Source organism: Pelophylax lessonae (genome assembly GCF_965119305.1).
Source record: "Pelophylax lessonae genome assembly, chromosome: 7".
NCBI classification, from domain to species: Eukaryota; Metazoa; Chordata; class Amphibia; order Anura; family Ranidae; genus Pelophylax; species Pelophylax lessonae.
This window is the reverse complement of record NC_138774.1, coordinates 197,639,789-197,666,300: the sequence shown is the minus strand read 5'-3', so window position 1 is coordinate 197,666,300 and position 26,512 is coordinate 197,639,789. Positions and strand designations below refer to the sequence as shown.

At 42.8% G+C, this 26,512-nt stretch overlaps 1 protein-coding gene across 1 annotated transcript in view; it reads left to right on the top strand.

Moving 5' to 3' along the window:
- The window catches only part of CACNA1B (calcium voltage-gated channel subunit alpha1 B), a 450,568-nt gene that overhangs the window by 56,061 nt on the left and 367,995 nt on the right, over positions 1 to 26,512 (top strand). The window lies entirely within an intron of this gene.

Below are 26,512 nucleotides of genomic sequence, written 5' to 3'. Positions count from 1 at the left end.
AAGTAGCGTCGCCTGCATGTGAACGGGGACTGAGGGTGTTCAACACATGTTGATACACATTACATTGCACATAACACACACACACCTACTTCAATTATGACTAGTGGCATAATGAAGGATACATTTTATCAGTCCAACTTGCAATGTGACAAAAGTGTAAATTTTCATTGTAGTTTTCATCCCACTAAAATACTGTTTAAGAAGGCAACCATATACAAAGTCTAATAGATCAGGAAACTCGCAAATAAACAGTATATGAACATGAATGTAAGTCAAAGCAATCACATAAACAGATAAAGGACCAAATCTGAATGTGACAAAAGAGACATCAACCTGTTGATCCACCATACCTCTCTTTTCACGAAGGAGAGAATCCTATCGCCTTCTCTGTTATCTTTGGGTTCATCATCTAAAACCATGAAGCCAAAATCAGTCTTCAAATGCCCTTCCTCAGTGAAATGCTTTGAAACAGGCAGGAAGACCTGTTTGTGTATCAAATGTCTATGCTGTGCCACCCTTTTCCCTATTACTTTTCGGATGTCTTTTTCGGTTGTTTCCCTTCCATATATCAGCTGGCATGGGGATATTAATGCATAATTGACAAAGGACGATCTGAAAGTATAGCGTTGTTTTATATAGTAATTTTTTCCCATTGTGAGATGCTTAAAAACTTTACCTTTCAACATTAAGAAGCATTCTGTACATGTCAAACACAGGGAGTATCCCACTTGTTTCTGGCCTATATAATTAAATGTTTAATATTGATAGTTGGAGTTTTACACTTCTAGGCTGGCTATACTACACATATTTGATGGGGATTGGGAATTTACTTCCACTGAGCTATTATATTAAGCCGTGGGTAGCCTTTTAACCAGGCGCCAGCACAGTATACTCATCAGCTTTGCTGGCTATAGCCGGCTTACCTGATCGTTTGAAAAACCCAACAGCCTGGTTATACACAAGTCGATCGATAGATCAACTTGTGTACAATCAAAATTTGGGCAGTTCCTGCTGAACCAGTAGAATTTAAATCCATGCATGGCTGGCTTAAGTGTACCAACCAGTCCATCAAGCTGTGATTTCTTTCTGCATTGGTACAACCGGTAATTCCTTTATCTGGTTGAGCCAGAATCTACCTGTGTTTTTTTTAATTACAGAAAAAAATGTTTTGCTATGTGGATGGTAATGAGATGAGAAGGGAATTCTACTGAGTTTAACCCTTCGTGTTTGTAGTAATTGTCCAACCTCATCTAAATGTGTTTTTTCTGCCTTGAATATGTAAACATCATCCCATCCAAAGATCTTTAATTCTGACAAACCTTTTAACTTTCAAAAATTGACTCCATACCATCAAATGGAAGACATATGGAGGAAACTCTCAATCCTCAAAAGTTGTTTCTTATATGTGGTTTTGATGAAAATATCAGTGTGTATTTGTCCTTTGTATATACCACTGTGTCTAAGAAATGTAGCAGGATTTCTAGGCCTTGAGCCTAAGTTGGGTCTGCCATTGCTACTGCTGACACTTCCAACACATTTGAGTTGTGACCCCAGGTGTAAGAACTGAGACAATGACCATTCTGGCATCTTTGGTTTGTTTGTTTTATTGTAATTAGGGGATGGGAGAAGGGAATGAGTGGGATACTCCTCTTGCTCAACTAGGTGCACTTTGGGACACTTGAAGAAAAATGCCTGTCAGCGCTGCCTTGACGCCAGTTGAATGCCAACCAGCGCTTCCTGACGCTCAAAAATGCTATGTTACTGAAACTGTGCTGGAACCTCGACTTTAATTCAGAAGATCCAGGACTGTAGAACAATTGACTCCTGACACTGCTTTAGCTCAAAAGTCACTGAACAGCTCCCTCCAGCCCTGCACTGGCTGAGGTAGCTCTGTGGAGATACTTGTGCTGCTGCAACTCTTAACCTTGTACACTCCACACTGTACACTGACTCTTCAGGGCCCAAACTGCAGGCGCCCCCTTTACACTTCAGGGTCCTCTCACTAGGTACCCCCTCTAATACTTCAGGGTCCTCTCACTAGGTATCCCCTTTACAACTAGCTGACTCCTGGATCCCTAGAACCTTCTCCGGAGTGGTCCCCTCTGACACTAGGCAGACACCCAGGGGCAGTCCACAGTACTCACGACCTTTGTAGGCTTTCCTGGAACTGGACCCCTCTCTCTCTCTCTGCTGGTTCTCGGCACACCGGATCCCTCTGTAGCTCAGCTTCACTCTCTTTGGATTCCCAGGCTGCCACCCGGGACACCCGCTTCCTCTGACAGGAGGAGAGACAGCTGTACCCTCCCTCCTGGGACTCTGCTTGCCGCCAAAGACCCCGCGTCATGCGCCCCTTCAGACTTATACCCACTCCCAGAATCCTCTGTGGCATAATCTGCCTTCCAGGGTAGTTACAAGCCTGAATGTGTCCCTGATTGGGTTTCCTCCACTGCCCAATGAGAAGCCTTTCATAGAGCCAGTGGGGAGACTCCCCTCTCAGCAGACACACCTGGGAACCATGACAACCTACTGAAAATCATGGCCCTGCTGTAAGGCAGCCAAGACCCATATACTTTACCTAGCACCTACCTGTAGGGTGCTACAGAAAGGTATCTGTTTCTCATCCACAGTGAAACTAAATTTGATAGAGGTACCATGTAAATACAAAACGTCATGATGCTCATATAGGGATCCAGTGTCGCCCTACCTTAGCACAAAAATGTCATCAATATACCGCCATTAGGCTAGGCTTCAGTTTCAAATAAACGATCAGAAAAAGCCCAAGTGCTCTCAAAATTATTGGAAATGCCCCTTTGTGAATGACAGTGCACTTTTGAATCCCATGGCAATGCCACAGCACTGCAAAAAAAAAATTAGAAATCTCGCTGAATTAGAAAAATGCATTGGCAAGAATCCAACTCAGCAATTGTACTACAGTGTATTTTCCGCTGTTACTCACTTTCAAATTAACCCAAATCTTTGCTGGTGACCAATGGAGGTGCTTCTAACATCCCTAGTTAATAGAAGTGAATTCATTGTCACCACTGAGAAAGGGTGCAATTTTACTAGGAAATTGTGGATGTCTCTAATGTAAGCTCTGGTGTTTTGTACCAACAGAGTCATTATCTTATCCAAGAAAGTTGCATTAGGGCCAAAAATAGAATTATTGACTGTTTCTATGGGCTGTCCTGGAGGTAACACGGGATCCCTAATGAATTGTGTGCAAATTGTATATTACAAAAATCGTTTTTTTCTGCAGTTCCATGGTGTTGCCATGGGATCCAGTGTTGCTCAGTTTCATGCATGTGTGTTCATGGATAATTTTGAAAACACTTTGATTTTTGAAACATTGCTTAACCAAGTGATGCAATATTAGTGACATTGCAACACTATGAATATGTAATTCCTATATAAATTTGATGACATTTTAAATTCACATAGTACCTCTATCAAGTTCAGTATTGCTGTTGATGAGACACAAGTACCTTTCCATGATGGTAGTGGTATATATTGACTAAGGATGTAAATACACACTGATATTCACATGAAACCCACATATAAGAGCCAGCTTTTGAGGTTTGAAAGTTTTCATCTTTCTTATGTATTCTGATCTGTGGTATAGAGTCAGTTTTTGAGAATTAAAAGGATCATCAGCAATAAAGAACAATTAGATGGGATATTGGATGAGATGATGTATATATTTTAAGAGAGGGAATACAGTAAAGGAGGTTGAGGCTGAAAGAACACATTTAGAACATTCACCAGAAACACAAAGGGTACAATCCCCTTTTCATCTCAATACATCTACAGAGCAAAAAGGTTTTTGTTCTGTAAAAAAAAAAAAAAATGGTAGATTCTGGTTCATGCAGATATAGGATATATATACAGGATATATGTAGGGTATATAGGTTGTACAGGTTTGGAAGAAAGCACAGATTGGGGGACTAGTTTATAAACTCAGAATTTCATACTCCGTTCTGTGGATGTTAAACATTCATTTTTTTAGGCCTATATAAGTGGGTTCTTGCCCATGTCTGACATGTATACAATGTTACTTAATGTTGAAAGTTAAAGCTATTAATGTATCGAACAACAAGATAGAATTGTCATATTAAACAACACTATACTTGTCAGTCATTCTTTGTTATTCAATGTCCTAATGTGCCTCTGCAAGCTGATATATGTAGGGGAAACAACCGAAAAAAAAAAGGGAAAAGGGTGGCACAGGATAAATATTCATTACACAAAAACAGGTCTCCCTGCTTGTATGAAAGCATTTCATTGAGCACGGGCATTTGAAGACTGATTTGGGTTTTAATATTTTGGATGACGTACCAAAAAATAATGGAAAGAATTAAGGATTTTCTTCCTTGAGAGAAAAGAGGTATGGTAGATCAACAGGTTAACCCCTTTTCATCCACACATGACCTTTATGTTTTTATGTAGTTGCTTTGACTTACATGGATGGCATTATTGATGGTAGTATCTACTGTTTACTTTCAGATTTTTGGATCTATTGGACTTTGTATATAATTGCCTTTTTATATGGTTATGTAGTTACAAATGGGATCTAAAGTACAAAGGTATTGTGACGTATTGTGTTGCAAGTTGGTCTGATAAAATGTATCCTTTGGTATTCTACTTGTCATAAACGACATAGGGTTACTATGGGTTTGGTGTCCATATGTGTTCACAATGACATAGTCTCTTTTTATGGTGTATATTACCTTGTTTCAGTGTTGTCACAAATGACTCATGCTCCTGACAAAGGGCAGGGGCTCCTGTACTATTTAATCTACTGAGTGAAAAAAAAAATCTGTTGGAGTAGAGTAACTTTGGGCCAATATTAGGGTGCAACTAAAGGCAAAGCTTCTTTTTTTTTTTCATTTTGGATAGAGTGGAGAGGGATTAGAACACTTGTCTGGTTTTTATTGTTGCCTGTGCCCCCGTTAGGGAGATTCACCCTCTATATCTGTCTTGTTACTATTGCCATTGAATGGGAAAGTAAATGAAAAATCCCAAATTTTGGGTTGCCCCCAGAAAATTAATAGAGGGGAAATCTTCCAAAGGGGACACTGGTTCTGTTGACCTGGGAGGTCCCCAGGGAATTTCCTTAATTTGCAGGGATTTCCTCTCACTTCCTGTTTGGCTGTGGGGTAGGAAGTGAAGGGAAATTTCTGCAATGGGACTCAGGTAAAAAAAAAATCTGACAGGGGTTATGACCCTTCTTTACTTTAATGATAAAGGCAAGGTTGAGCTTGCCTGTCTCGTGTACCCAGCCTAATGTTGATTCTATGCAAATGTGCACCTTGTCCGTTTATCTTTTATATATATATATATATATATATATATCATTGGGTTTAATATATACATAATTTCTGTAATGGGATTAATGTTAAGCATAAAGTGAAGAGTTATTTGATAATGTGTACAGCATGAAGCCTGCATAATTCCTCTCTGGGTGTCATGGCTGTATAGATCCTTCTGTATTTAGGTTTATCTTGTCTGCATTAAACTCTTATTATCTAGGCCAAGATAGAAATTTTCATATATTCATATTTATAATTGTGTGGGTTTCTTGTTTAGTGGCTCTGCGCATGCTTATCCTTCTTGTGAAGAAGTTTCCAGGAATAAATAAAAAGCTTCTAATTAGTTTTAAAAGGGGTCTGTCAGTATGGAACTCTGTCTACTGTCATTGCTGATTTGTTTTTGAGAGTATTCTGTATAGCAGGGGTATCCAAACTTTCTAAAGGAAGGGGCAGTTTACTGTCCTTCAGACTTTAGTGGGGGCCGGACTGTGCCCTATGGGAGTAAACAATGCCTGATCTTTGGTGTTGTTAATAATTGGGTGTCAGTGGGAAGCATAGTACCCTATTTTTGTTGTTGATAGAAGGAATTATGCCCCATCATTGGTGTCAGTGGAAGGAATTATGCCCCATCATTTGTGTCAGTGGAAGGAAATATGCCCCATCATTGGTGTCAGAGGAAGGAATTATGCCCCATTGTTGGTGTCAGTGGCAGGAATAATGCCTCAAGAGCCAGATAAAGGCAAGCAAAGGGCCCCAGGGCTACAGTTTGGAGACCACTGCTGTATAGCTAGAACAATTACCTTATAAATTAAAAGTGGCAAATGACCCCTTAATAGTATTCAGCAGGCCTCAATCACACATACACTGCCTTGCGAAAGTATTCAGCCCCCTTGAACTTTGCGACCTTTTGCCACATTTCAGGCTTCAAACATAAAGATATAAAACTGTAATTTTTTGTGAAGAATCAACAAGAAGTGGGACACAATCATGAAGTGGAATGAAATTTATTGGATATTTCAAACTTTGTTAACAAAACTTAAAAATTGGGCGTGCAAAATTATTCAGCCCCTTTACTTTCAGTGCAGAAAACTCTCTCCAGAAGTTCAGTGAGGATCTCTGAATGATCCAATGTTGACCTAAATGAATAATGATGATAAATAGAATCCACCTGTGTGTAATCAAGTCTCCGTATAAATGCACCTGCACTGTGATAGTCTCAGAGGTCCGTTTAAAGCACAGAGAGCATCATGAAGAACAAGGAACACACCAGGCAAGTCCGAGATACTGTTGTGGAGAAGTTTAAAGCCGGATTTGGATTCAAAAAGATTTCCCAAGCTTTAAACATCCCAAGGAGCACTGTGCAAGCGATAATATTGAAATGGAAGGAGTATCAGACCACTGCAAATCTACGAAGACCTGGCTGTCCCTCTAAACTTTCAGCTCATACAAGGAGAAGACTGATCAGAGATGCAGCCAGGAGCCCCATGATCACTGTGGATGAACTGCAGAGATCTACAGCTGAGGTGAGAGACTCTGTCCATAGGACAACAATCAGTCATATACTGCACAAATCTGGCCTTTATGGAAGAGTGGCAAGAAGAAAGCCATTTCTTAAAGATATGCATAAAAAGTGTAGTTTAAAGTTTGCCACAAGCCACCTGGGAGACACACCAAACATGTGGAAGAAGGTGCTCTGGTCAGATGCAACCAAAATCAAACTTTTTGGCAACAATGCAAAATGTTATGTTTGTCGTAAAAGCAACACAGCTCATCACCCTGAACACACCATCCCCACTGTCAAACATGGTGGTGGCAGCATCATGGTTTGGGCCTGCTTTTCTTCAGCAGGGACAGGGAAGATGGTTAAAATTGATGGGAAGATGGATGGAGCCAAATACAGGACCATTCTGGAAGAAAACCTGATGGAGTCTGCAAAAGACCTGAGACTGGGACGGAGATTTGTCTTCCAACAAGACAATGATCCAAAACATAAAGCAAAATTTACAATGGAATGGTTCACAAATAAACATATCCAGGTGTTAGAATGGCCAAGTCAAGGTCCAGACCTGAATCCAATCGAGAATCTGTGGAAAGAACTGAAAACTGCTGTTCAGAAACGCTCTCCATCCAACCTCACTGAGCTCGAGCTGTTTTGCAAGGAGGAATGGGCAATAATTTTAGTCTCTCGATGTGCAAAACTGATAGAGACATACCCCAAGTGACTTACAGCGGTAATCGCAGAAAAAGGTGGCGCTACAAAGTATTAACTTAAGGGGGCTGAATAATTTTGCACGCCCAATTTTTCGTTTTTTTATTTGTTAAAAAAGTTTGAAATATCCAATAAATTTCGTTCCACTTCATGTTTGTGTCCCACTTGTTGTTGATTCTTCACAAAAAATTACAGTTTTATATCTCCAAAAATATTCAAAACCTGTCAGGAATGGCATACTCTATGCAAATGGCTGCCTATGATTTGACCTTTGCACTGACTTCTCGGAAAGGTAGCTAACCAATTATTGATAGAAGATTCTGGAAAATCATGTCTTCCGCCTGTGTACTGTTGCCACGGCTACAAGAGAGAGAAATTAGATTTTTTATTTTGGCAGATATAGAACATCGGCAGGCTGCCGGTTGAAATGGAAATGTCATTAATAGATTATAAATTTGCTGGTGTGGCAGTTGTATATATTATATCCATTTTTTAAGGAAACTGGATTTTCCCAATTAAGCGCCCAAATGTGTACCTGATGTTGCTTTAAATGTAACTATCTCACAATAATAAGTAGTCTGGCATGAATTGACCTCTGCGCTCCACATCAACCAGGCATCCATCCTACTGTTTATTGAATACTAGAGCCACATTGCTGCTTGTATGCCGACCTTTACCCATTATAATCAGATATAAGCAGAATCCCCTCTAATCCTTCAATTCTGCCTGCTCGTGCCACAGCCCATATTTGCCAACAGCAAAAAATACACTTAATTATACATGACCCTCTTTAAATGTTAAACACAAGAGTACAGCACAAATCAGAACAGAAACCAAGGGACCGGCGTCTGTGTGAGGCTTCACTTAACACTTGCTGGGCCGGGCTGCAAGGCAGTGGAATGTCATGACGGATCTGTTTTCTACTGCTTGTATTGTGGAGATCTTTTTATGCTGGATCTTGCTGGATCATTTATTTTGTTGTTTTTACTCCCAGCTGTATACTCGGAATCGCTTAAATTACCTGTGATTGATTGGCAGTCACAGATGCCACCTTCCTCTTTACGGCTCTTTCAGACAGGTTGCAATGCATACTGTTCCCTAAAAAGTGATCCACAATCAATTGCTTTGAAGAGGGTAGTGTAGCAGCGGCTGACAGGCATTCATCAGGTGCTACTGCTGTCAAATGGCGTCTGATTTTTAATTTCCTTTCATTATGGCTAAACAGCAATTTTTCCATACATGACTGCACTGCACCTGCGAGGTGTGGCCCCATAGATCTCCATGGGCATGTTTGACAGGCGGTGCCACCTCTCAGACTCTACAGCCCGAGTTAAAATTGCCACAGCCCAGAAGTAAAGCATCCCAGCTGCAACATGGGTACAGCTCTTTTGAACTCTAATATTAGAATTCTACCGGGTGACCACCAGTGTAAAGGCTTGTACACACTATAAGAAAATCGGGGGGGGGGGGGGGGGGCGAGAAACTTTCCACAGCTGATTCCAACTTTTCGTACAAAAATTCCTGAAGGGACAAACTCAAATTTTTTTTTTCGTATGGGAACAGAAAAAAATATTTTTGTTTAATGTGTACAGTTTTCGTACAATTTACGTACAAGAAAAATCAGGAAAGAAAGACTTTGCATGATCAGTAACCATGAACAAGCCGTTCATCGGTTTCGATTTGCTGTGAAACAACAAGCAAAATCAGGCGATCGTTAGCCGATTTTCTTATAGTGTGTACACCCCGTTTAAAAGAGCCCTTAGGGAGCGACTATCCCTATTACCCCTTTAGAAGCCTTTCTTTTTTGTCTGGCTTTTAGGCCCTATAAAAACATGTACATTTTACTTGTTAAAGCGGAGTTCCGGCCTCGGGGGTCAATTTGAGCTAAAAATACCCCCGGGACAGTCAGGGTTAGTACATTCCATAATGGATAGCCTCTGAACTGTCCCGGGTCGCACTTACCTGTAAGAAGAAATACTTACCTTGAAAATTTCTTCTCCAGCGCTGCCATCTCAGGTGTGGGCAGCTGAAGCCGCAGCGCCCCTCTTCGTGTCCTCTTCCGTGACGTCGGAGTCCCACAATGCACTGCACCGGCCCCACTCGTCACTTCCGGTGCAGGCACGGCATGCTCAGAAGCTGTTAAGCAGTGAATGCCTCGCCTGCACTGGAAGTGACGAGCGGGGCCGGTGCAGGTGCATTGATTCCTGGGAGCGATGATATTCAGCTCCCAGGAATCATCGCAGACTGGAAGTGACGGCGCAGAGGGAGGAAGTGGAAGGAAGGTCAGTATATTTTCTTCTATAATAAGGTAAGTGACCAAAGAAAAAAAAGCGCCACTATCCATTTCTCTTTCAGATTCCCCTTAGCAAGTGGATGGCCCAAAATAGATTTTATCGATTTTGTGGCCCGAACTCCGCTTTAAGGGGTTCCTATAAGCTTTTAAATATAACTATTTTATTCATGCTTGCAGTGTTTCTCTGTTACCTGCTTGATCCTGCCAGTTCCCCTGTTCCTGATAGTAAACTGGCCACGCTAAGCATGGAAGCTGATCAATGGCTGCACGGACAGTTTATGGCCCTTGCCATCCTGCTGTTAGATGTATCTCCCATTGTCAGTGTAAAACCACACCCCTGCCCATCCCTCCTCCCTTGATTAATAAAAACATATGTTTATGTAATTAAAAATGTGTATGTGATTATTGAACTTCACAACTCCTCTAAGGCTGAAGTTAAGACTATGTAAGTATGTATGTGCCATTCATGTTGAATCCCCCTGGAAGCTGGAAATCATGATAGTAGGCTCCGCTCCTGTATCCAATGCCAAACAGCTGCCCTGCAGCTTACTACACACAGGAGGTCACTCACTTGGCACGCCCCACCTCTCAGATCAGAGAACGCTTGGCATCCATTGAGAAGATGTAAACTGTTCCCTGAATGGTGCCCGTGCTGAGCATGCAACCTCCTGTGCTTACAATGCAGCAAGGCAGTTGATTAGTACAGTAACCAAAAGCTAGTGAAGAGCATTGGTGTAGTGGGGCTGACTACAGTGATTTCAAGCTTCCACAGTTTAGACATTATTGGCTGTGTGTTGAGTTATTTTGAGGGGACAGAAAATTTACACTGTTATACAAGCTGTACACTCACTACTTTACATTGTAGCAAAGTGTAATTTCTTCAGTGTTGTTACATAAAAACATATAATAAAATATTTACAAAAATGTGAGCGGTGTTCTCACTTTTGTGAGATACTGTATCTGTAGTGTTTACTTATCTCTCTCCAAAGCCCAGGTCCCGTTTCTTTCTGCTGCTCCATTCCTGTTATTAGCATGATAACTTCTGACAAGTTCTCTGACACAGGAGATAAAAGCAGCTGGAAATTTATGTTGGGTGGTTGCATAGAGGTAGATTAGCAGAGAGCTGGTCTATTCACAGCACAGCTCTGCATGTTTCTTCCTTCCTCTGCCTATGTGGAAGGGGGTTGTGTGCCTTTCCTCCAATCAGCTGTCTCACAGTGCATGGCCAAACTTCCCTCCCACAGGTGAATCAGGAAGAGAAAATTCTAACCGCACATATACAAGTAAAACTGTGTATCATCTTAGACTGTTCACTTCACTGGGTAGTTGTGAGGGTTTAAATCCCTTTTAACCTTGTAACATTCACCCCCAGTACCAAGCATAGTAATCAAAGGATCCACTTTATTTATAAAGAAAAAAAAGGGTTAAAAATAATCTTACATTTCAATCAGTTATTAATTTTTTGTGTCCGAAATCTGCATAGCCGGTTTAGGTGAGCCTGGCTGTCAGATACTCTCCCATCCCAAGAGGTTTTGAGTTTATTTTTTTATCAGCAAGGTATATTTGTTATTACTGTGAGGCAAAAATTGGGGAAAAATGGCATTTCATGTGTTTTGGGTGATGGATGAGCACTTTTTATGTGCCATTTAAAGTAGAAGTGAAGTTCTGCTAAACAGTTTTTAACTAGCACGTACCCTGGCCTGTCTCAGCATATATTTAGAAATATGCTTCATGTAACAAGATTCAAGCCAGTCTACAATATTAACATTATATACCGTCTATCGCTAGCGTGGGATGCTGTACAGAGAACAGAGCCTGCAGCACATTTTTAAAAAGATCACGTAATAATGTCTTGGTGGATTCAGTGTAAGTTGTTAAAAGAAATTGTAACAATGAAGAATATGAGCTATCATCACCTTTCTGACATTATGAGATCATGTCAGGAATGGGCCTTTTGTAGGGATCTGGATCTCGGCTGCGGCTCACAGCAGGGAGTCAGGTGTGTTCCTGTTCTCTATTTCTGGTGCGAATCAGGTCAGAATTTTTGGCTGAATTTCCATCTGAAACCTACCATAAGATGCACAGGTCCCTTTTCCTGTGCAGACCGTGGCTGCCCTAGAGCTGTGTGAACGTCTCCATTGAGAGCCGGTCACACTCTCCTGTTATGCGAATTGGATGCGGGAAACCCCCAAATCGCATCAGTGTGATTCCAGCCTTAAAGCAAAATTCCAGTTCCCCAATTAATTTTAAACACTCCTCCGTAATTGAGTCCACTTCAAATGCAACATTTAGATAATGAAATTAATGTGGTCCTTCTATTATATGTTTAAATTGTTTAACCCTAACCTGATCTCGGAAGCAGGCAGAGTCCATCTCTGCTGTGGGCATCTGCAGCCCTCTTGTATTCGTTTCCGGGATTCGATGCAGCTGGCTACCCAGTATGCACCTGCCGATCTCGCGCCTGTGCAGTAATGCCACTGCGTGGCGCTCTTTCGTCCTGACACATTGCCATAGCGGAGGTTCCCACCCTGTTGCTATAGCAACCTTTCAATCAGAGTCAATCAAATCGCACAAGATTTCGGTATTAGGCGATTCCCATGGACTGTTGGGATAGATGATGCCGATATCCCAGGTGTCCATGGGAATTGCCTAGTTACATCATCGCCTAGGCGGCCAGAGCCAGAAGTGTTCCAGAAAATAGAGAAAAAAAGGTATTTAGAGAAAAAAAAATGAATTGCCAATTTAAATAGAAATGAGGATGGGCATTGGATTGGTTACAAGTTAATACAATGGTAATACAATGGATGGAACTCCGCTTTAAGTTGTTATCATAGTTCAGCCTTACCTCTATAGGCTAGATGTGTGTGCTGCTATTCACTTGGATACTCTCCCAGTTATAGCAGACGTTTCCACCCACTGTCACACTGCAAGGTTCCCATTGAGGCTCACCTGTCTTCTGCTTGTGATTAGGGTGGATAACAAGTACAAGTAGGCTGCTTGAAAAAATTAAACCTGACAAATACCAAAGCATTTAGTCTTATTTCTTGAAATCCTGACAGCACCTTTGTTGTGTTACAGTTTTTGAGTTTCTGTTATCAGTGGAGTTGACAGGACAGCCTCTATGGGAGCCTTATAGCCTGACATTCAGCTTAAGACAGGGAAAGAATACATTAAAACTAAAAAATAAAAAATGGTAAGAGGTAAGCCTACCTTAGCCTTTCTCAACCAGGGTTCTGTGGAACCCTAGGGTTCCTCTTCAGAGGTTGCAAGGGGTTCCAGGGGATCTTCATTCTTTCTTCTCCTTATATCTTCCTTCTCTGACTAGTAGCTGGACACAGGTCACGGGCTGCATGCTCTACTAACAGAAGGCCATGTGTGGCTTGAAATATTCTTGCCATTTTCTGAGGAATACACCACAACATAAGGAGGTACAGATTATCCAAAAAAATGACTGCTAGAGTCCACAGTCACTTTTTGCCCACATTGGAGATCGAAGGATTCTGCCCCAACAATGCTATGCATGGTCACCAGCCTGCTGTTTAGAAAAGCATGGTGTCTTGCTGAAATGGTGGTTCCAAAAAGGTCTCTCAATCTGCTATCATGTGACTACCTTTAAACCCATAATGGCAAGGGGCTACAGAAGGGAAAAGGGTTCTACCCCATCAATGCATGATCATCAGCCTGCTGTTTAGAAAAGTATAGCGCCTTGCTGAAATGGTGAACAAAGGTCTCCAAAAAATTGGTCCAAAGCTTTATTAAGCAATCACATTGTTACAGCAAACAGCAACATTTGGGAGCTTTGCAGGACTCCTTCATCAGGCATATGATGTCCCATGCCTGGAGACCCATGGTATGCTAGTGACATTCCTCATTCTGATTGCTCACAGTTCTAGACTATGGTCACTTCAGCACCCACTTAGACATACGGTCACTTTCACAGGAATGTGTGGGTTGGGAAGAGTGCATTGGAGTTACTGAAATGGTGGTCCCAAAAAGGTCCCTTAAACTGCTATCATGTGACTACCTCTAAACCCACAATGTCAAGTGACTACAGAAGGGCAAAGGGATCTGCCCCAGAAATGCCCATGCATGTTGTTTAGAAAAGAATGGCGTCTTACTGAAATGTTGAACAAGGGATTTCACCAGCTCACTGTGGTTCTCCAAAAAATGGATCCAAAGCTTTATTAAGCAATCACATCATTACAACAAACAGCATTGTTTCGGAGACTCGCAGGACACCTTCATCAGGTGTGTGACGTCACCTTCACAGGAACGTGTGCGTTGGAATTACTGAAATGGTGGTCCCAAGAAGGTCTCTAAATCTGCTATCATGTGACTGCCTCCAAGATTAATCTTCTCCACTCCATAATGGCTAGTGGCTACAGAAGGGCAAAAGGTTTCTTATGTAACTTGGGTGGTGGCAAGTGTAATGTAGTTGGAGGAAAGGTGGAGAACGATTAGATGAACCCCAGTAGGGAGCACTGGAGAGGGTGCATTAAAGGTCAACTCTAGCTTCAGATTGTGTTTTTTTTTACTTATACACTGTAATCAACAGCACCCAAAATTCCCCTAGTGACCTTCCTGTAGTGGGCCTGATTTCAGGTGGCTGTTTTTGAATTGTGGTATTTGCAGTCCTCCAGCAGTTGTGCACAGCAGACATACCAGCCGTGCCATATAAACAGAGAAAGCAGGTCAGTGTAAATATAACTGAGTAATCTGCAGTTTTACAATTCTGATTACGTGACTAGAGACCGCAAATACATATTCTGGAGGGAAAGCAGCAGATGAAATGCGTGGGCTTCTATAAAGAGACCTGGTAGCTGAGAAAAGACCTTTCATGAGCCTGCATCTCTGCTCACAGTGCTAGCCGCTCGCTGGAAATGGCGCCATGAAATATGTATGGTTATGTCTTCAATAGAATTTTTTTCCTGTTCCTTCTATCACTGTACGCTTTTATTCGCAGGTGGATTAACCGTAGACTCCTTACTGCACCTCTTAAGGGTGCATGATTAGAAATGTTTACCTAGCATCATGGATACTAGTGAAAATATATGTGTAGCAAATTCTAGATGTAGAATCTTGCAAAGCTGCTGTACCATATGTATGCCTGTTGAAGCAGAACTTATAATGGCTTCCCCATGATCCCTGCAATCAGTCCTCTCATAATATATTTATTAACAAACTCTCTTTTTAGAGTAGAAACTGATCAGCTTATTCACTATTTATTTGTAGACTGTTTTTTGAACGCCCACCAAAAGTTTTTATGGCTAATTTTTATTTAAAGTGGAACTCTACTCTTTTTTTTTTTTAATATAATGACTAAGGTTTAGAAGCTGTTGCAGGTTTTTATTGCTGCATCCCCGTCGGAAAGATTCCCCTTTACTTCCTGTCATGTCACTGCAGCAGGAAGTGGGGGGTCGCTCCAATGGAGAAACCGGAAGTAAAACCTGACAGGGGTGATTACTCTTCTCCACTTCTCCACAAAGTAAAGCTACAACCTGAATCTTGGTGTCCTTTGTGTATTAAGTACAAATCTGTGCAGTAGTTCAGTATTTTAAGTGCAGGAGTTTCCAGTGATAAAGAATGGTCACTACTATTCTCTCTTCTTGTGCAAAGCGGTTTTGTATCACCCTGTGGATTTCTGCAGACAGCCTGTTCTGGGAGGATCTGCTGGGTACCACCCATGTACAGCACAGTAATGATGTCATTGCTAGTTTTACAAAGCATTATCTGGGTTTACAAACGTATTTGGTGCACTCAAAGCAGATTTACATCTTTTGTGGCTGTTACTGTACATTATATGATGAAAGTAGTAAATGATAATAAATGAGTCCAGTTGATGATATCAGCACCACATTCCTAAATGTTTAGACAAAGTAGTTAAGTAGAAACGGTGGGATTTTAGAGGTGTTGAAACCTTATATCAGAGTAATACAAATGACAATATTATTAAAAACTATCACATTTATTAGAAAATCGTTTAAAACGGTTTGTGGGTAACTATTCTCCTAAAACCACCAATTCAGCAGACCATATTAACAGACAGCAGCCCCATGGTAGTAAAGCTCTCCCCTTCCCTTGACATACACTGATCAGCCAGAACATTATGACCACTGACAGGTAAAGAGAATATCTTGTTACAATGGCATCTGAAAATTGATGGGAAATATTAGGCAGCAAGTGAACATGTTGTCCATATAGTCAGTGGTGGGATTCAGCCGGTTCTCACCGGTTCTATAGAACCGGTTACTAAACATGTGGCAGTTCGCAGAACCGGCTTACTGTTACTGACCATCTGTGATCTGTCCTCTGTGTCCTGGCTGCGGCGCTGCTCTCTCTGCCTCTGTGTGAATCGTGACTGTCCTGTCTGTGGCTGCAGCGGCGCTCTCTCTCTGCCGGGAGCACTGGTTGCTAGGCTAGAGGCCGCCTAGCATCTAGCAACCAGTGACATCACCCGGCCTTCTGACTCTGAGCCTCTTCTCCTCCAGCCAGGCCACCTCCCAGTCCCCGCCTCCACCAGTGGCAAATCCAGGGGGGGGGGGGGGGCATCGGGTCAATATACCCATGGCACTTACTGTGTAACTCTCCAGTCCATGGTCCACCAGCCCAGAGTTCCCAATTTCCTTTCTCCCCAGCAGGAACAGGCCAGCAGCGCGACGGAGCTGAAAGCTTCTCTTATAGTCCCGCCGCCGCGCCGCTGGCCTGTACAGCAGCCGCGGCCCGCCCGCAGTGAGTGCACTGGTTGCTATGCCAACCGCCGATTGGCGTCTAGCAACCAGTGACGTCACCTTGTCGCCGGTCTAAGGAGTGGAGGAGAGCAATGCCCCAGCATCCACAGCGGAACCTCCAAGTCCTTCCTCGTGCTGCCTGGCTCCACCCACCTCCTCCCTCCAGGCTCCAGCAGCTTCTCTCCAAGCAACCAGCACCCACCAAGGTCCAAGGAGAAGAATCTGAGCAGTGAGCAGTCAGTGACTGTGATCTGTGACACAGGGTGACAGTGACTAGTAGTACAAAAGTAAGTACAATTTAATGGATGTATTAAAAAAAATGCTGTGGCGCTCTGCAATTATTGGGGGCAATGCTGTGGGCACTATGCTGTGGGCACTCTGCAATGATTGGGGGCAATGCTGTGGGCACTCTGCAATTATTGGGGGCAATGCTGTGGGCACTCTGCAATTATTGGGGGCAATGCTGTGGGCACTATGCTGTGGGCACTCTGCAATGATTAGGGGCAATGCTGTGGGCACTCTGCAATTATTGGGGGCAATGCTGTGGGCACTCTGCAATGATTGGGGGCAATGCTGTGGCGCTCTGCAATTATTGGGGGCAATGCTGTGGGCACTCTGCAATTATTGGGGGCAATACTGTGGCCGTCTGCAATGATTGCGGGCAATGCTGTGGCACTCTGCAATGATTGCGGGCAATACTGTGGCACTCTGCAATGATTGCGGGCAATGCTGTGGGCACTCTGCAATGATTGCGGGCAATGCTGTGGTACTCTGCAATGATTGGGGGCAATGCTGTGGGCACTCTGCAATGATTGGGGGCAATGCTGTTGGCACTCTGCAGTGATTGGGGGCAATGCTGTGGGCACTCTGCAATGATTGCGGGCAATGCTGTGGCACTCTGCAGGGGGCAATGCTGTGGGCACTGTGCATTGAAAGGGGGCATGCTGGTCTCTTTGCATTGAAAGGGGGGCACGCTGCGCTGGTCACTGTGCATTGAAAGGGGGGCACGCAGCGCTGGTCACTGTGCATTGAAAGGGGGGCACGCTGGTCACTGTGCATTGAAAGGGGGGCACGCTGGTCTCTCTGCATTAAAAGGGGGCACGCTGGTCATTCTGCTGGGAAAGTCGGAACTGGTTACTAGAATTTTTGAATCCCACCACTGCATATAGTGGATGTGGTGAAAGCAGAAAAAAACGGGCATTGCAGTTTGTTGTGTATGGGGCTGTGAAGCTCATGGTGACCAATGTCCACAGCCAAAAGCTTCTACAATGCTCACATGAACATCAGAACTGGACTACGGAGCAATTGAAGAAGGTGGCCTAGTCTGATGAATCACGTTTTCTTTTACATCATGTGGATGGCCAGGTGCGTGTGCATCACTTACCTGGGGAACCTAAGTCGGCAGAGGCAGGGTAATGCTTTGGGCAATGTTCTGCTGGGAAATCTTGGGTTCTGCCATTCATATGAATGGTACTTTGTTTTGTTTGAATTAGCGCAGTTGTTTTTTTCTTATATACATGAATGGTACTTTGGTGTCCATGCCTCAATGGGTCAGATCTGTTTAAGCAAAAGGGGGCCCATACTCAATATTTGGTGGGTGGTCATGTTATTGCGGATCGGTGTAGTATCGTTATGCAATAAAGAGATAGAACTGTTCGAAATATATTTAACCAAACAGAGGTAGATAGGGAGGGTTGCTGCGGTGCTTTGTCCAAATGCATTTTGCAATAATTGCTTCTTCAGGGGTACATGGGGTGCTCCAAGGTATGGTTGAATATTTAGGATAGAGCAATGTCAGTCCCCACAAGGGGTACAGAGATTGCAATACTAGGTGCAGTTAGGAGCACGAATAGCTAATTGATGGTATCCTGGTGCAGGAGTAGTAGCCACCCATGCAGGAGAGTAGTTCACAGGTCCCAGTTCCCACCTGCAAGGGGCAGGGGAGAAAAAGTCCTATTTATTCCACACCAATGTCACAATAGTCTGTGTCTTTAAAAATCATTCAAATGGCCTGGCTTGCTTTCTCTCAGTATGAAGCTACCCTTGACCGCAGATGGAAACAGGCATGGTCAGTCCTCAAAGCTGTGGAGTAAACGCCTGAAATGAAAGTTTTTTTTGCCCAAAGTTTAGCTTCAAGAAATATATTTTGGCTGGAGTTCCCTTTTTAATGTACAGAATTGTCTTGTGCGGCACATGCACAATGTGAGATAAAGACAGATTATTGCCCTCTAATGCAACATGTGCACGTAGATGAGAGATAATTCTAATAACGGGCCTTGAAGGGATATTTTGAGGATGTTTGTGACTGCAGTTGCAGCTCAGCATTTAGTGGGGTAATGCAGCCCTTTAATTAATGCCGCTGGTGGGATTTCTGGCAGCTGTGTATGTACGGAATACTGAATGGGGAAATTATAGCATTATTGAGATATAATGCAAACAAGTAAAATTGATGAGTCCCATTCTCCCCTGCCCTGTTTGCCTATTCAGTCACTGCAAAGAATTGAACTGACAGCTGTATTAACATATCTTTTTATATGTTCCAAGCTTCTCTGTTAGCGTTCTATGATGGTGTATTTGCCTCTTTATCACGCAAAGCACCCCATGCCAACCCTATTGCCTTCCCAAGACTGAGGGACCCCTTTCTTTCTAATAGAAGAGGTTTTGGTGGGATAAGAAAAAGCAAATGAATAAGTACAACAATTATTGCAAAGTATTTTCAGAAGAGGCTTTTAGGGAATTGTCCTTTACTTTGGGCCAAGAAGATATTTTTAGTTCGGCTTTCCTGGCGGCGGTGTTAGGTTAATTTTACCAACCTGAGGATTGGCATAACGATCTCAGGTCCTACAGAGGAGTGATGATAATTCAGAGTGGCAGATTTAAAGAAGATTTAACATCAGATATAATGTTTCTTGTTAAATGCATGCATGCTAAATAATGTGCAATTCTAACACTTCAAGGTATTTATTACCCCTCACTGTGATCACAGTACTACCCCTGAAAATAATGTTCGCTGCCTTTCTGTCCAGTACCATCTTGGCTCAGACATCATCCAGAGTCAACATCTACTTCCTGGACTAGGAAGACATTCCACTCCTAGTTCCTATCTGGTTCTTGAGCTTTGCTTGTGTTCATACATGTTGCTTCATACAGAGCATTTTCCAGTCAGTGTACATTTCTTGCTACAAAGAGAAAACTGAGGAAAGGCTTCTTACAGCCTGCATCAGACTGATGTCTTTCTCCCTGGGTATCAAAAGGCCTAGGTGGGAGAAACTAAGGGGAGAAAGAGCTAGGGAAAAAAACAGGGTTGGGTAAAATCAAATGGGGTACGAGCTAGGGGATGAAATAGATTGGTGGGAAAGAGCTAATGGGAGAAGGTGGGGTAAGAGCTAGGTAGGAGACACTTTATGTAAAAGAAAAGATAGGTGGCAGAATGGCTAATTAGAGATAGATGTGGGGAAGAGATAGATACAGTACAGGAACTATCAAGGTGAAGGAAACCTAAGAGGGTGAAACATTAGGTGTGGGAAGAGCAAGATGTTGGAAGTAGTAGATGTGGAAAGAGTTGGTGGAGTAAGAACTATGTGGGAAAAATCTTGATGGAGGAATAACTAGGTGGGGGGAGATCTATGTGGAAGGAAGAGCTTGTGGGGGTGGTTTAGGTGGGGGTAGGCTATCTGGAGAGTTAGTTGGGTAAAACCTAGGTGGAGAAAAAGAAAAAAAATAGGAAGGTATGGTTAGGTGGGGAAAGAACTAGGTGGGGAGGAAAAGGTGGAAGATGGGATAGGTACATGCTTAAACTAAATCTGACCATCTCCCTTGAGAAGAGCCAGGTGACAGAAGAGCTAAATGGGGTAAGATCTATTTGGGGTAATTCTAAGTGGGGTTTAATGTAGCTGGGGCAAAATCCAGAAGGGGATGAATTAGATGGAGGATGATGTAGACAGGGGGAGGTCAGGTGGAGGAAGAACAAGGGGGCTCAGAAGCAGGGTTGAGTAAGAGCTAGGTGGGGGAAGAACTAAGTGTGTGGGGGGCAGGTGGAGCTAGTTGTGTGCTCTATTTAAATCTGCAATCCCCTGAGCCTTTTCAGTACATTTTCTGTGAGGTGGAATGAGGAGGGTGACTACATTTTTTTCCATAATAAGCTAAATAACTGTTAATACAATCCAATGCAATTAGTAGAAATGAGAAGCAAACCCTAAATGGCACATTTGGTTGATATCTAGCAAAAAAAAAATAAAAGAAATCCCAAACAACATCTAATTTCCTAATTATAAAATATTGCTTTTATTTTACAATAAGCACATAATCAATTAGTGATAAACACAGTGGCAGTTTCAGTTGTTGCTATTGCCAAAAATGAGACTTTACTGAAAGAAACTTTAGACTGGATATGCTAGCTACCTGCCTGATATGAACGTCACCCAGCATCAGTAATTTCTGAGTCACTGACCCAGGACAAGTATGCGTATCAGGAAATTCAGTCCCTATCAGCATGCTTGGTCTGGGTTAGTGATTGGAAGCATCAAAGCTAAGTGATCAGCAAACCAGCCAGACAACTAGCATATGCAGAATGAGAAGTACCAATGTCAACCTTTTTCTTTTGTTCATTAGCCAGTTAGTTAATTCTTACGTTCACACTCAGTAGTCATACATAATGCATCTTCTACTTTAATAGGGCCTACAGGAGAGGTTGGCTTTGACTTAAAGGCTTTCTTCTGGTGTTTTCACTCATGTGAGTAGCTGGCAGTATGGATTAGGGAAAGTAATTTGAATCCCGCAAGTGGGTCACTGCAATATCTCTAAGACAGGAATGATAGTTGGGGCTTTAATAGGTGAGACTTGGAGGGTCTGAGATATTTGCACTACTCATGAAGCAGACCCCAATCAGATCACAGACTGGAGCTTATAATATAAACTAGGGATCAACCGATTATCGGCAAGGCCGATATATCAAGGGCTGATATGCACTTTCCCCGATATATCGGAATGGGCCCCTGCGGTTACCGATATTGCCGATATTGTCGTGACGTCATTATAAACTGACCAGGGCCTCTCTAAATGTCAAACTGTTTTGATCTTTGGCTTACCCCACCCACACTCCCATTTCTAGTCAATCATGAAGAGCCCATTATTGGCATTTGGGTTGCTCATAAGGGCAAGGTTGCAGAGCTCCAAGTTGGAAATGAAGTTGAGAATTTTCCTCCAAACATTCTGACACTGTAAAGAAGACACCTTTCATTGCACAATATTTAGACAAAGGATAAGCCCTTGCCATACTTCCAATCTAAAAAGTGATCACTTAAACCTACCAACGCTTTTTACACCCCTGTTCTTCCTTCATACTTGTGGCTGAGGGTAACTAAGGCAATAATGTAGAGGATTTATAAATTGCTTAACTAAGTTGTAGTTAAGTTTTATATATTTTTTTGCATAGCCCCATGTATCATATGTAAGAGAATGAAAATGGAGAAGGAAAAAGGGGTAGGTGGATTGGATTGTAAATGTGTTCCTCCAAAAGAGGGACAAGTTGGGAGTCATGCTCAATATATTGGCTGCTAAGCCTTTATTTTGTGGTTGTAATGCAACTAGAGGAGTCACCTCAGTGTTTCTTGCTGCTGATATTGGGCGCAACAATTTTGGGTGATGATGGAGATTTGTGTATTTCTCAAAAAGTTCTATAAAAGGAGTTATTTACCCCACAAAAGCCAAAAAGTTTCAGACTTATTGTTGACTAGAGCAGTAGTTTTGTAGTAGTACTAATACATAACTCCCATAGTTGGTCTACTCAGGATGTCAAATAATGTTAATTAAAGCTGGTCACCCCATTTACATGTCCACCTCTTTCTAGCGGTCACCCCATTTACATGTCCACTTCTTTCTAGGGGTCACCCCATTTACATGTCCACCGCTTTCTAGGGGCCACCCCATTTACATGTCCACCTCTTTCTAGGGGCCACCCCATTTACATGTCCACCTCTTTCTAGGGGTCACTCCATTTACATGTCCACCTCTTTCTAGCGGGTCAAATGTCACCCTAAGAAAATGTAGGCAGTAATTATGCAGGCCTTAGCGCTGGCTCCCCAGTCATGCATTCATTCTTCATTATGGACACTCCACCATTGTCATTTTGTTGCCACTGTGAATTCTAGTAAGAGCCCAGAAGCTGGTTAGAATTCAGTTTCCTGCCAACAATGAAAATCTGTGACTTCAGTTTTGAGTGGAGTTAGCCTTCAGATGTTGTTTTTTTAATCAATATAACTAGCGATTGGAAAGTGGTTTGGATATAGGCGTACTGGCAGGGAAGATGTGTCACTGTCACTCAGAAAGTATTGACTACTGTAAAAATGTATTCCTCTCTGATTGCCTGCCCTGTGATTTTCTGACAATTAAAGTGAAATACAGCTTTTGTCGATCTCCCTCTGGCTCATCGCCATTATATAATCTTGTTAATGTACAGCACTTTGGGGTAGAATTGGCGGATTGACCATCTTCAGCCTCTTTTCCTACATTTTTCACTATTACCTCTTGGAGTCACTTGGTTTCATTTCTTCTGTTTATTACTGATAGGAGTCGGACAAACGGGATTATGGTAATGGCGAAAAACAAGGCACTGATGATGCGCATGGTGCAGTGGTCCTTATCAATGAAAGGTGAATACAGACTTGTTTCAATGGGGGAGATTTACTAAAACTGAAGTGTGCAAAATCTGGTGCAGCTCTGCATAGAAACCAATCAGCTTCCAGATCAAAGATATTGAATAAGATGACGTTAAAAGCTGATTGGTTACCATGCACAGCTACACCAGATTCTGAGTGCTCCTGTTTTAGTAAATCTCACCCTATGGGTTACTGCATTGCACTGTTACTGAGCAAAGAAGTGCAGTAACTATCAGCAATCAGCCATTACTGACAGTTCTGGTTGCCATGGGTTACTGGATGTTGCTTTCTGGGAAATTCTTTCGTATGATGCTGGTAGACAGGTCTCTAAATATTTCCTATAGTCCTGTAATTATGTCTCTCGCACAGAAGAATCTGGTTGTCTCTAGCAGAGCAGATGGCTGATTTGGGTGGATTCCTGTTGTGTTGCCATTCGTCTTTGGCCACGCTCTGATTGCAAACAGCGAGATGACCTGTTCACCTTGATTAGCTGCAGGCGGCCATGATGCTTGTCAGTGAGTGTTTGGTAGTTCTAAGCCACTCTAGGCACAGGCCTACGGGCAACAGGTGGCAGATCACAGCACCCATCCCTCTGATTTGATATGACAGCCAAATCCCCGGCTCTGATTGCCCAGGAGTGAGATTTCACAATGCACCCAGCAAAAAGCACAGCTCCATATTACTGCAATATGTATTGTTATATATTTGTGGCTGCCCTTGTCCTTTGCTGTATAGTGTTCTAAAACACAGATTTGCTCTGTAGGGCAGCTTATATTACGTGGAGTGCATCGATCGGGATACTTAAAGTGATACAAAAAAATTATATTCAAGTACCGTATATATTTTATAATCAAAAAGTACATTCTGTTCCTCTCAGCCTATTCTAAATTCCATTTTTTCCTGCTTCCTGTTATGGCTACATTCATTTTCCATGGTCCCCCTGTATGCAGAGCAGGGAGGCTGGGCAGGAGGTGTGGCTGCCCTGGGCATTGTGGTTTCATGTGAGGTGTGTGGGCGCTGCAAGAAGATTAAGGGGGGAGGAGATTTGTGTTGGGAAGTGCAATTTTGGAAAGAACTGCTAGTGGTTTAGGGGGAATTATGTTAGGGGGGTTGGGGGGGGGGGTTCGTGCTAGAAGAGGTGATATGGTGAAGGGGGTGCAGAATTTTGCTAGGAGGGGAATTTTTGGTTTAGGGAAAGGGTTTTGTTGTTGTAGGGGAAATTTAGGGTGTGAATTTGTGCTAGAAGGGGGAATTTGGAGAGGAGGGGAGAGGATGTGTACTCGGAGGGGAAATTTGGGGGGTAGAGGATTTGTGATAGAAAGGGTGACTTTTTTGGGGGAAGGGACATTTGTGTTTGGGGGGGGGTAAAGATTTGTTCTGAGGGGGGGGGTTTCATCAGGGGGGGGAATTTGTACTGGGGTAATTTACGCTTAAAGTGGATGTAAACCCTCACCCTGAATAGCTACAGATGATACACAGAGATGACACAAATCTCCTTACATGGGTTTTATTTATATATCTGCTGTCTTCAGCTTTCTACACTGTTTAGAAAGTGAACATCGTGTTCACATATTTCTTTCTGTACCAGCACTGGGTGTGGAGTCTTGGCATACACTGTGTGACAGCTGATTGGGGGAAAGGCACATCCCCCTCCCCCCTCCATATAGGCAGAGGAAGGAAAAAACATGCAGAGCTGTGCTGTGAGTAGACCAGCTCTCTGCTATTATATCTCTATGCATTCACCCTGACACAAATTTCCAGCTTCTTTTATCTCCTGTGTCAGAGAGCTTGCCAGAAGTTATCATGCTGATAACAGAGGAACGGAGCAGCAGAAAGACACAGGACTTAGGGCTTCGGAGAGAGATAAGTAAAAACTACAGATATATGTGCCAAGCTCAATTTTCATGAATGGGGTTTACATCCACTTTAGTGTTCACATTCTATTTTTTTTTTAGGGCGGGGGGGGGGGGGGGGGTTTGATGATACATAAAGCTCATACATCTTGGGGGGTGCACTTTGGCATGTTCGCCCTGGGCTCTAGATGACCTCGCCCCGGCCCTGCCTGGGTGTGTGGGAAGGTAGCCACTCTCTTTTACTTGTTCCAGAGATAGACTTTGAACTGTGGGCTATGGGATTTGTAATATGCATAGAGCAGTGCACAGGACTGCAACTAATGAGCAATGCTTGTTCAAAATATAAGTCGGGGGGGGGGGGGGGGTGGGGGAGAGGTTCAGGAGGTCATTGAGGTTACAAATAGACAAATAAAACAGTAAGAAAAATAGATTACAGGATCATTAAGAAGTTGTTTAAAGTGACTTTAGAGAGGAACTTCAGTATACATTTATAGACTGGATGTTTTTTGGACTGCAGAGGCTGCCATAGATTGCCACTTCTTCTGAATACACTAGTTCTGTTATTTTCATTCATTGTGGAGTCAGTATATTTATTTATCTATTACAGGTTTTGGTTTTTGTTTAGCACCGGCAATTAACTTAGTGCTTTATTTACTATATTGCACATCAGTCACTGCCCTTGAGAAGCTTACAATCTAAGGTCTCTACATAACATGCATGCATACCCATACTATACCAATTAACCTACCAGCATGTCTTTGGAGTGTTGGAGGAAACTGGAGTATCCAGAGGAAAACCATACAAGCACAGAGAGAACATGCAAACTCAATTCAGGTATTGTTGCAGTTGGGATTTGAACCAAGGACCCTGTTGCTGCAAGGCAGGATTGCTATACATATACGTGTTTTGTGTGTTATATGTGAACAGATCAGATGGAGCTATTACTGCACTTTAGAGCCCTGGAAGAGGTTTGTTTTCCTATGCCTACTTCCTTCTAGAATTTGGACCCTGCTCTCACTCTCTTAAAGGGCGAGTCGGCAGCAGCCTATTACATCATGAAATTGGGACCTATGACCTTATGGATGTATGTGTCATCATGAAAAATGTGACCTTATTTGGATTCTACTTGTAAAGGGGGGGGGGGCAGCGTGGTGTGGCGATAATAATTGCACAGCCAGTGTAATATAAAACTTATATTGAAGAAAACATAGCAACAGTTCACAACTTGCTGGAAAGACTGCCCAGCAGGATGCACTCATGATTTCCAGCAACAAAAAAACAGAGCGGGTTCCAGCTGGACTGACAGCATCTATAGAGAGAGGCAGAATGCAGCCTGGCCGTCTCATGCCCAATAGGGAAGATGTCCAGAAGAGCAGTGACCCTACGCTTTCCCTCCTCGTCAGGAACCTTTCCCTACCACTAGAACTGTCCCTAACAGACAAAATACCTCTCCCTCCTGTGCTAAAC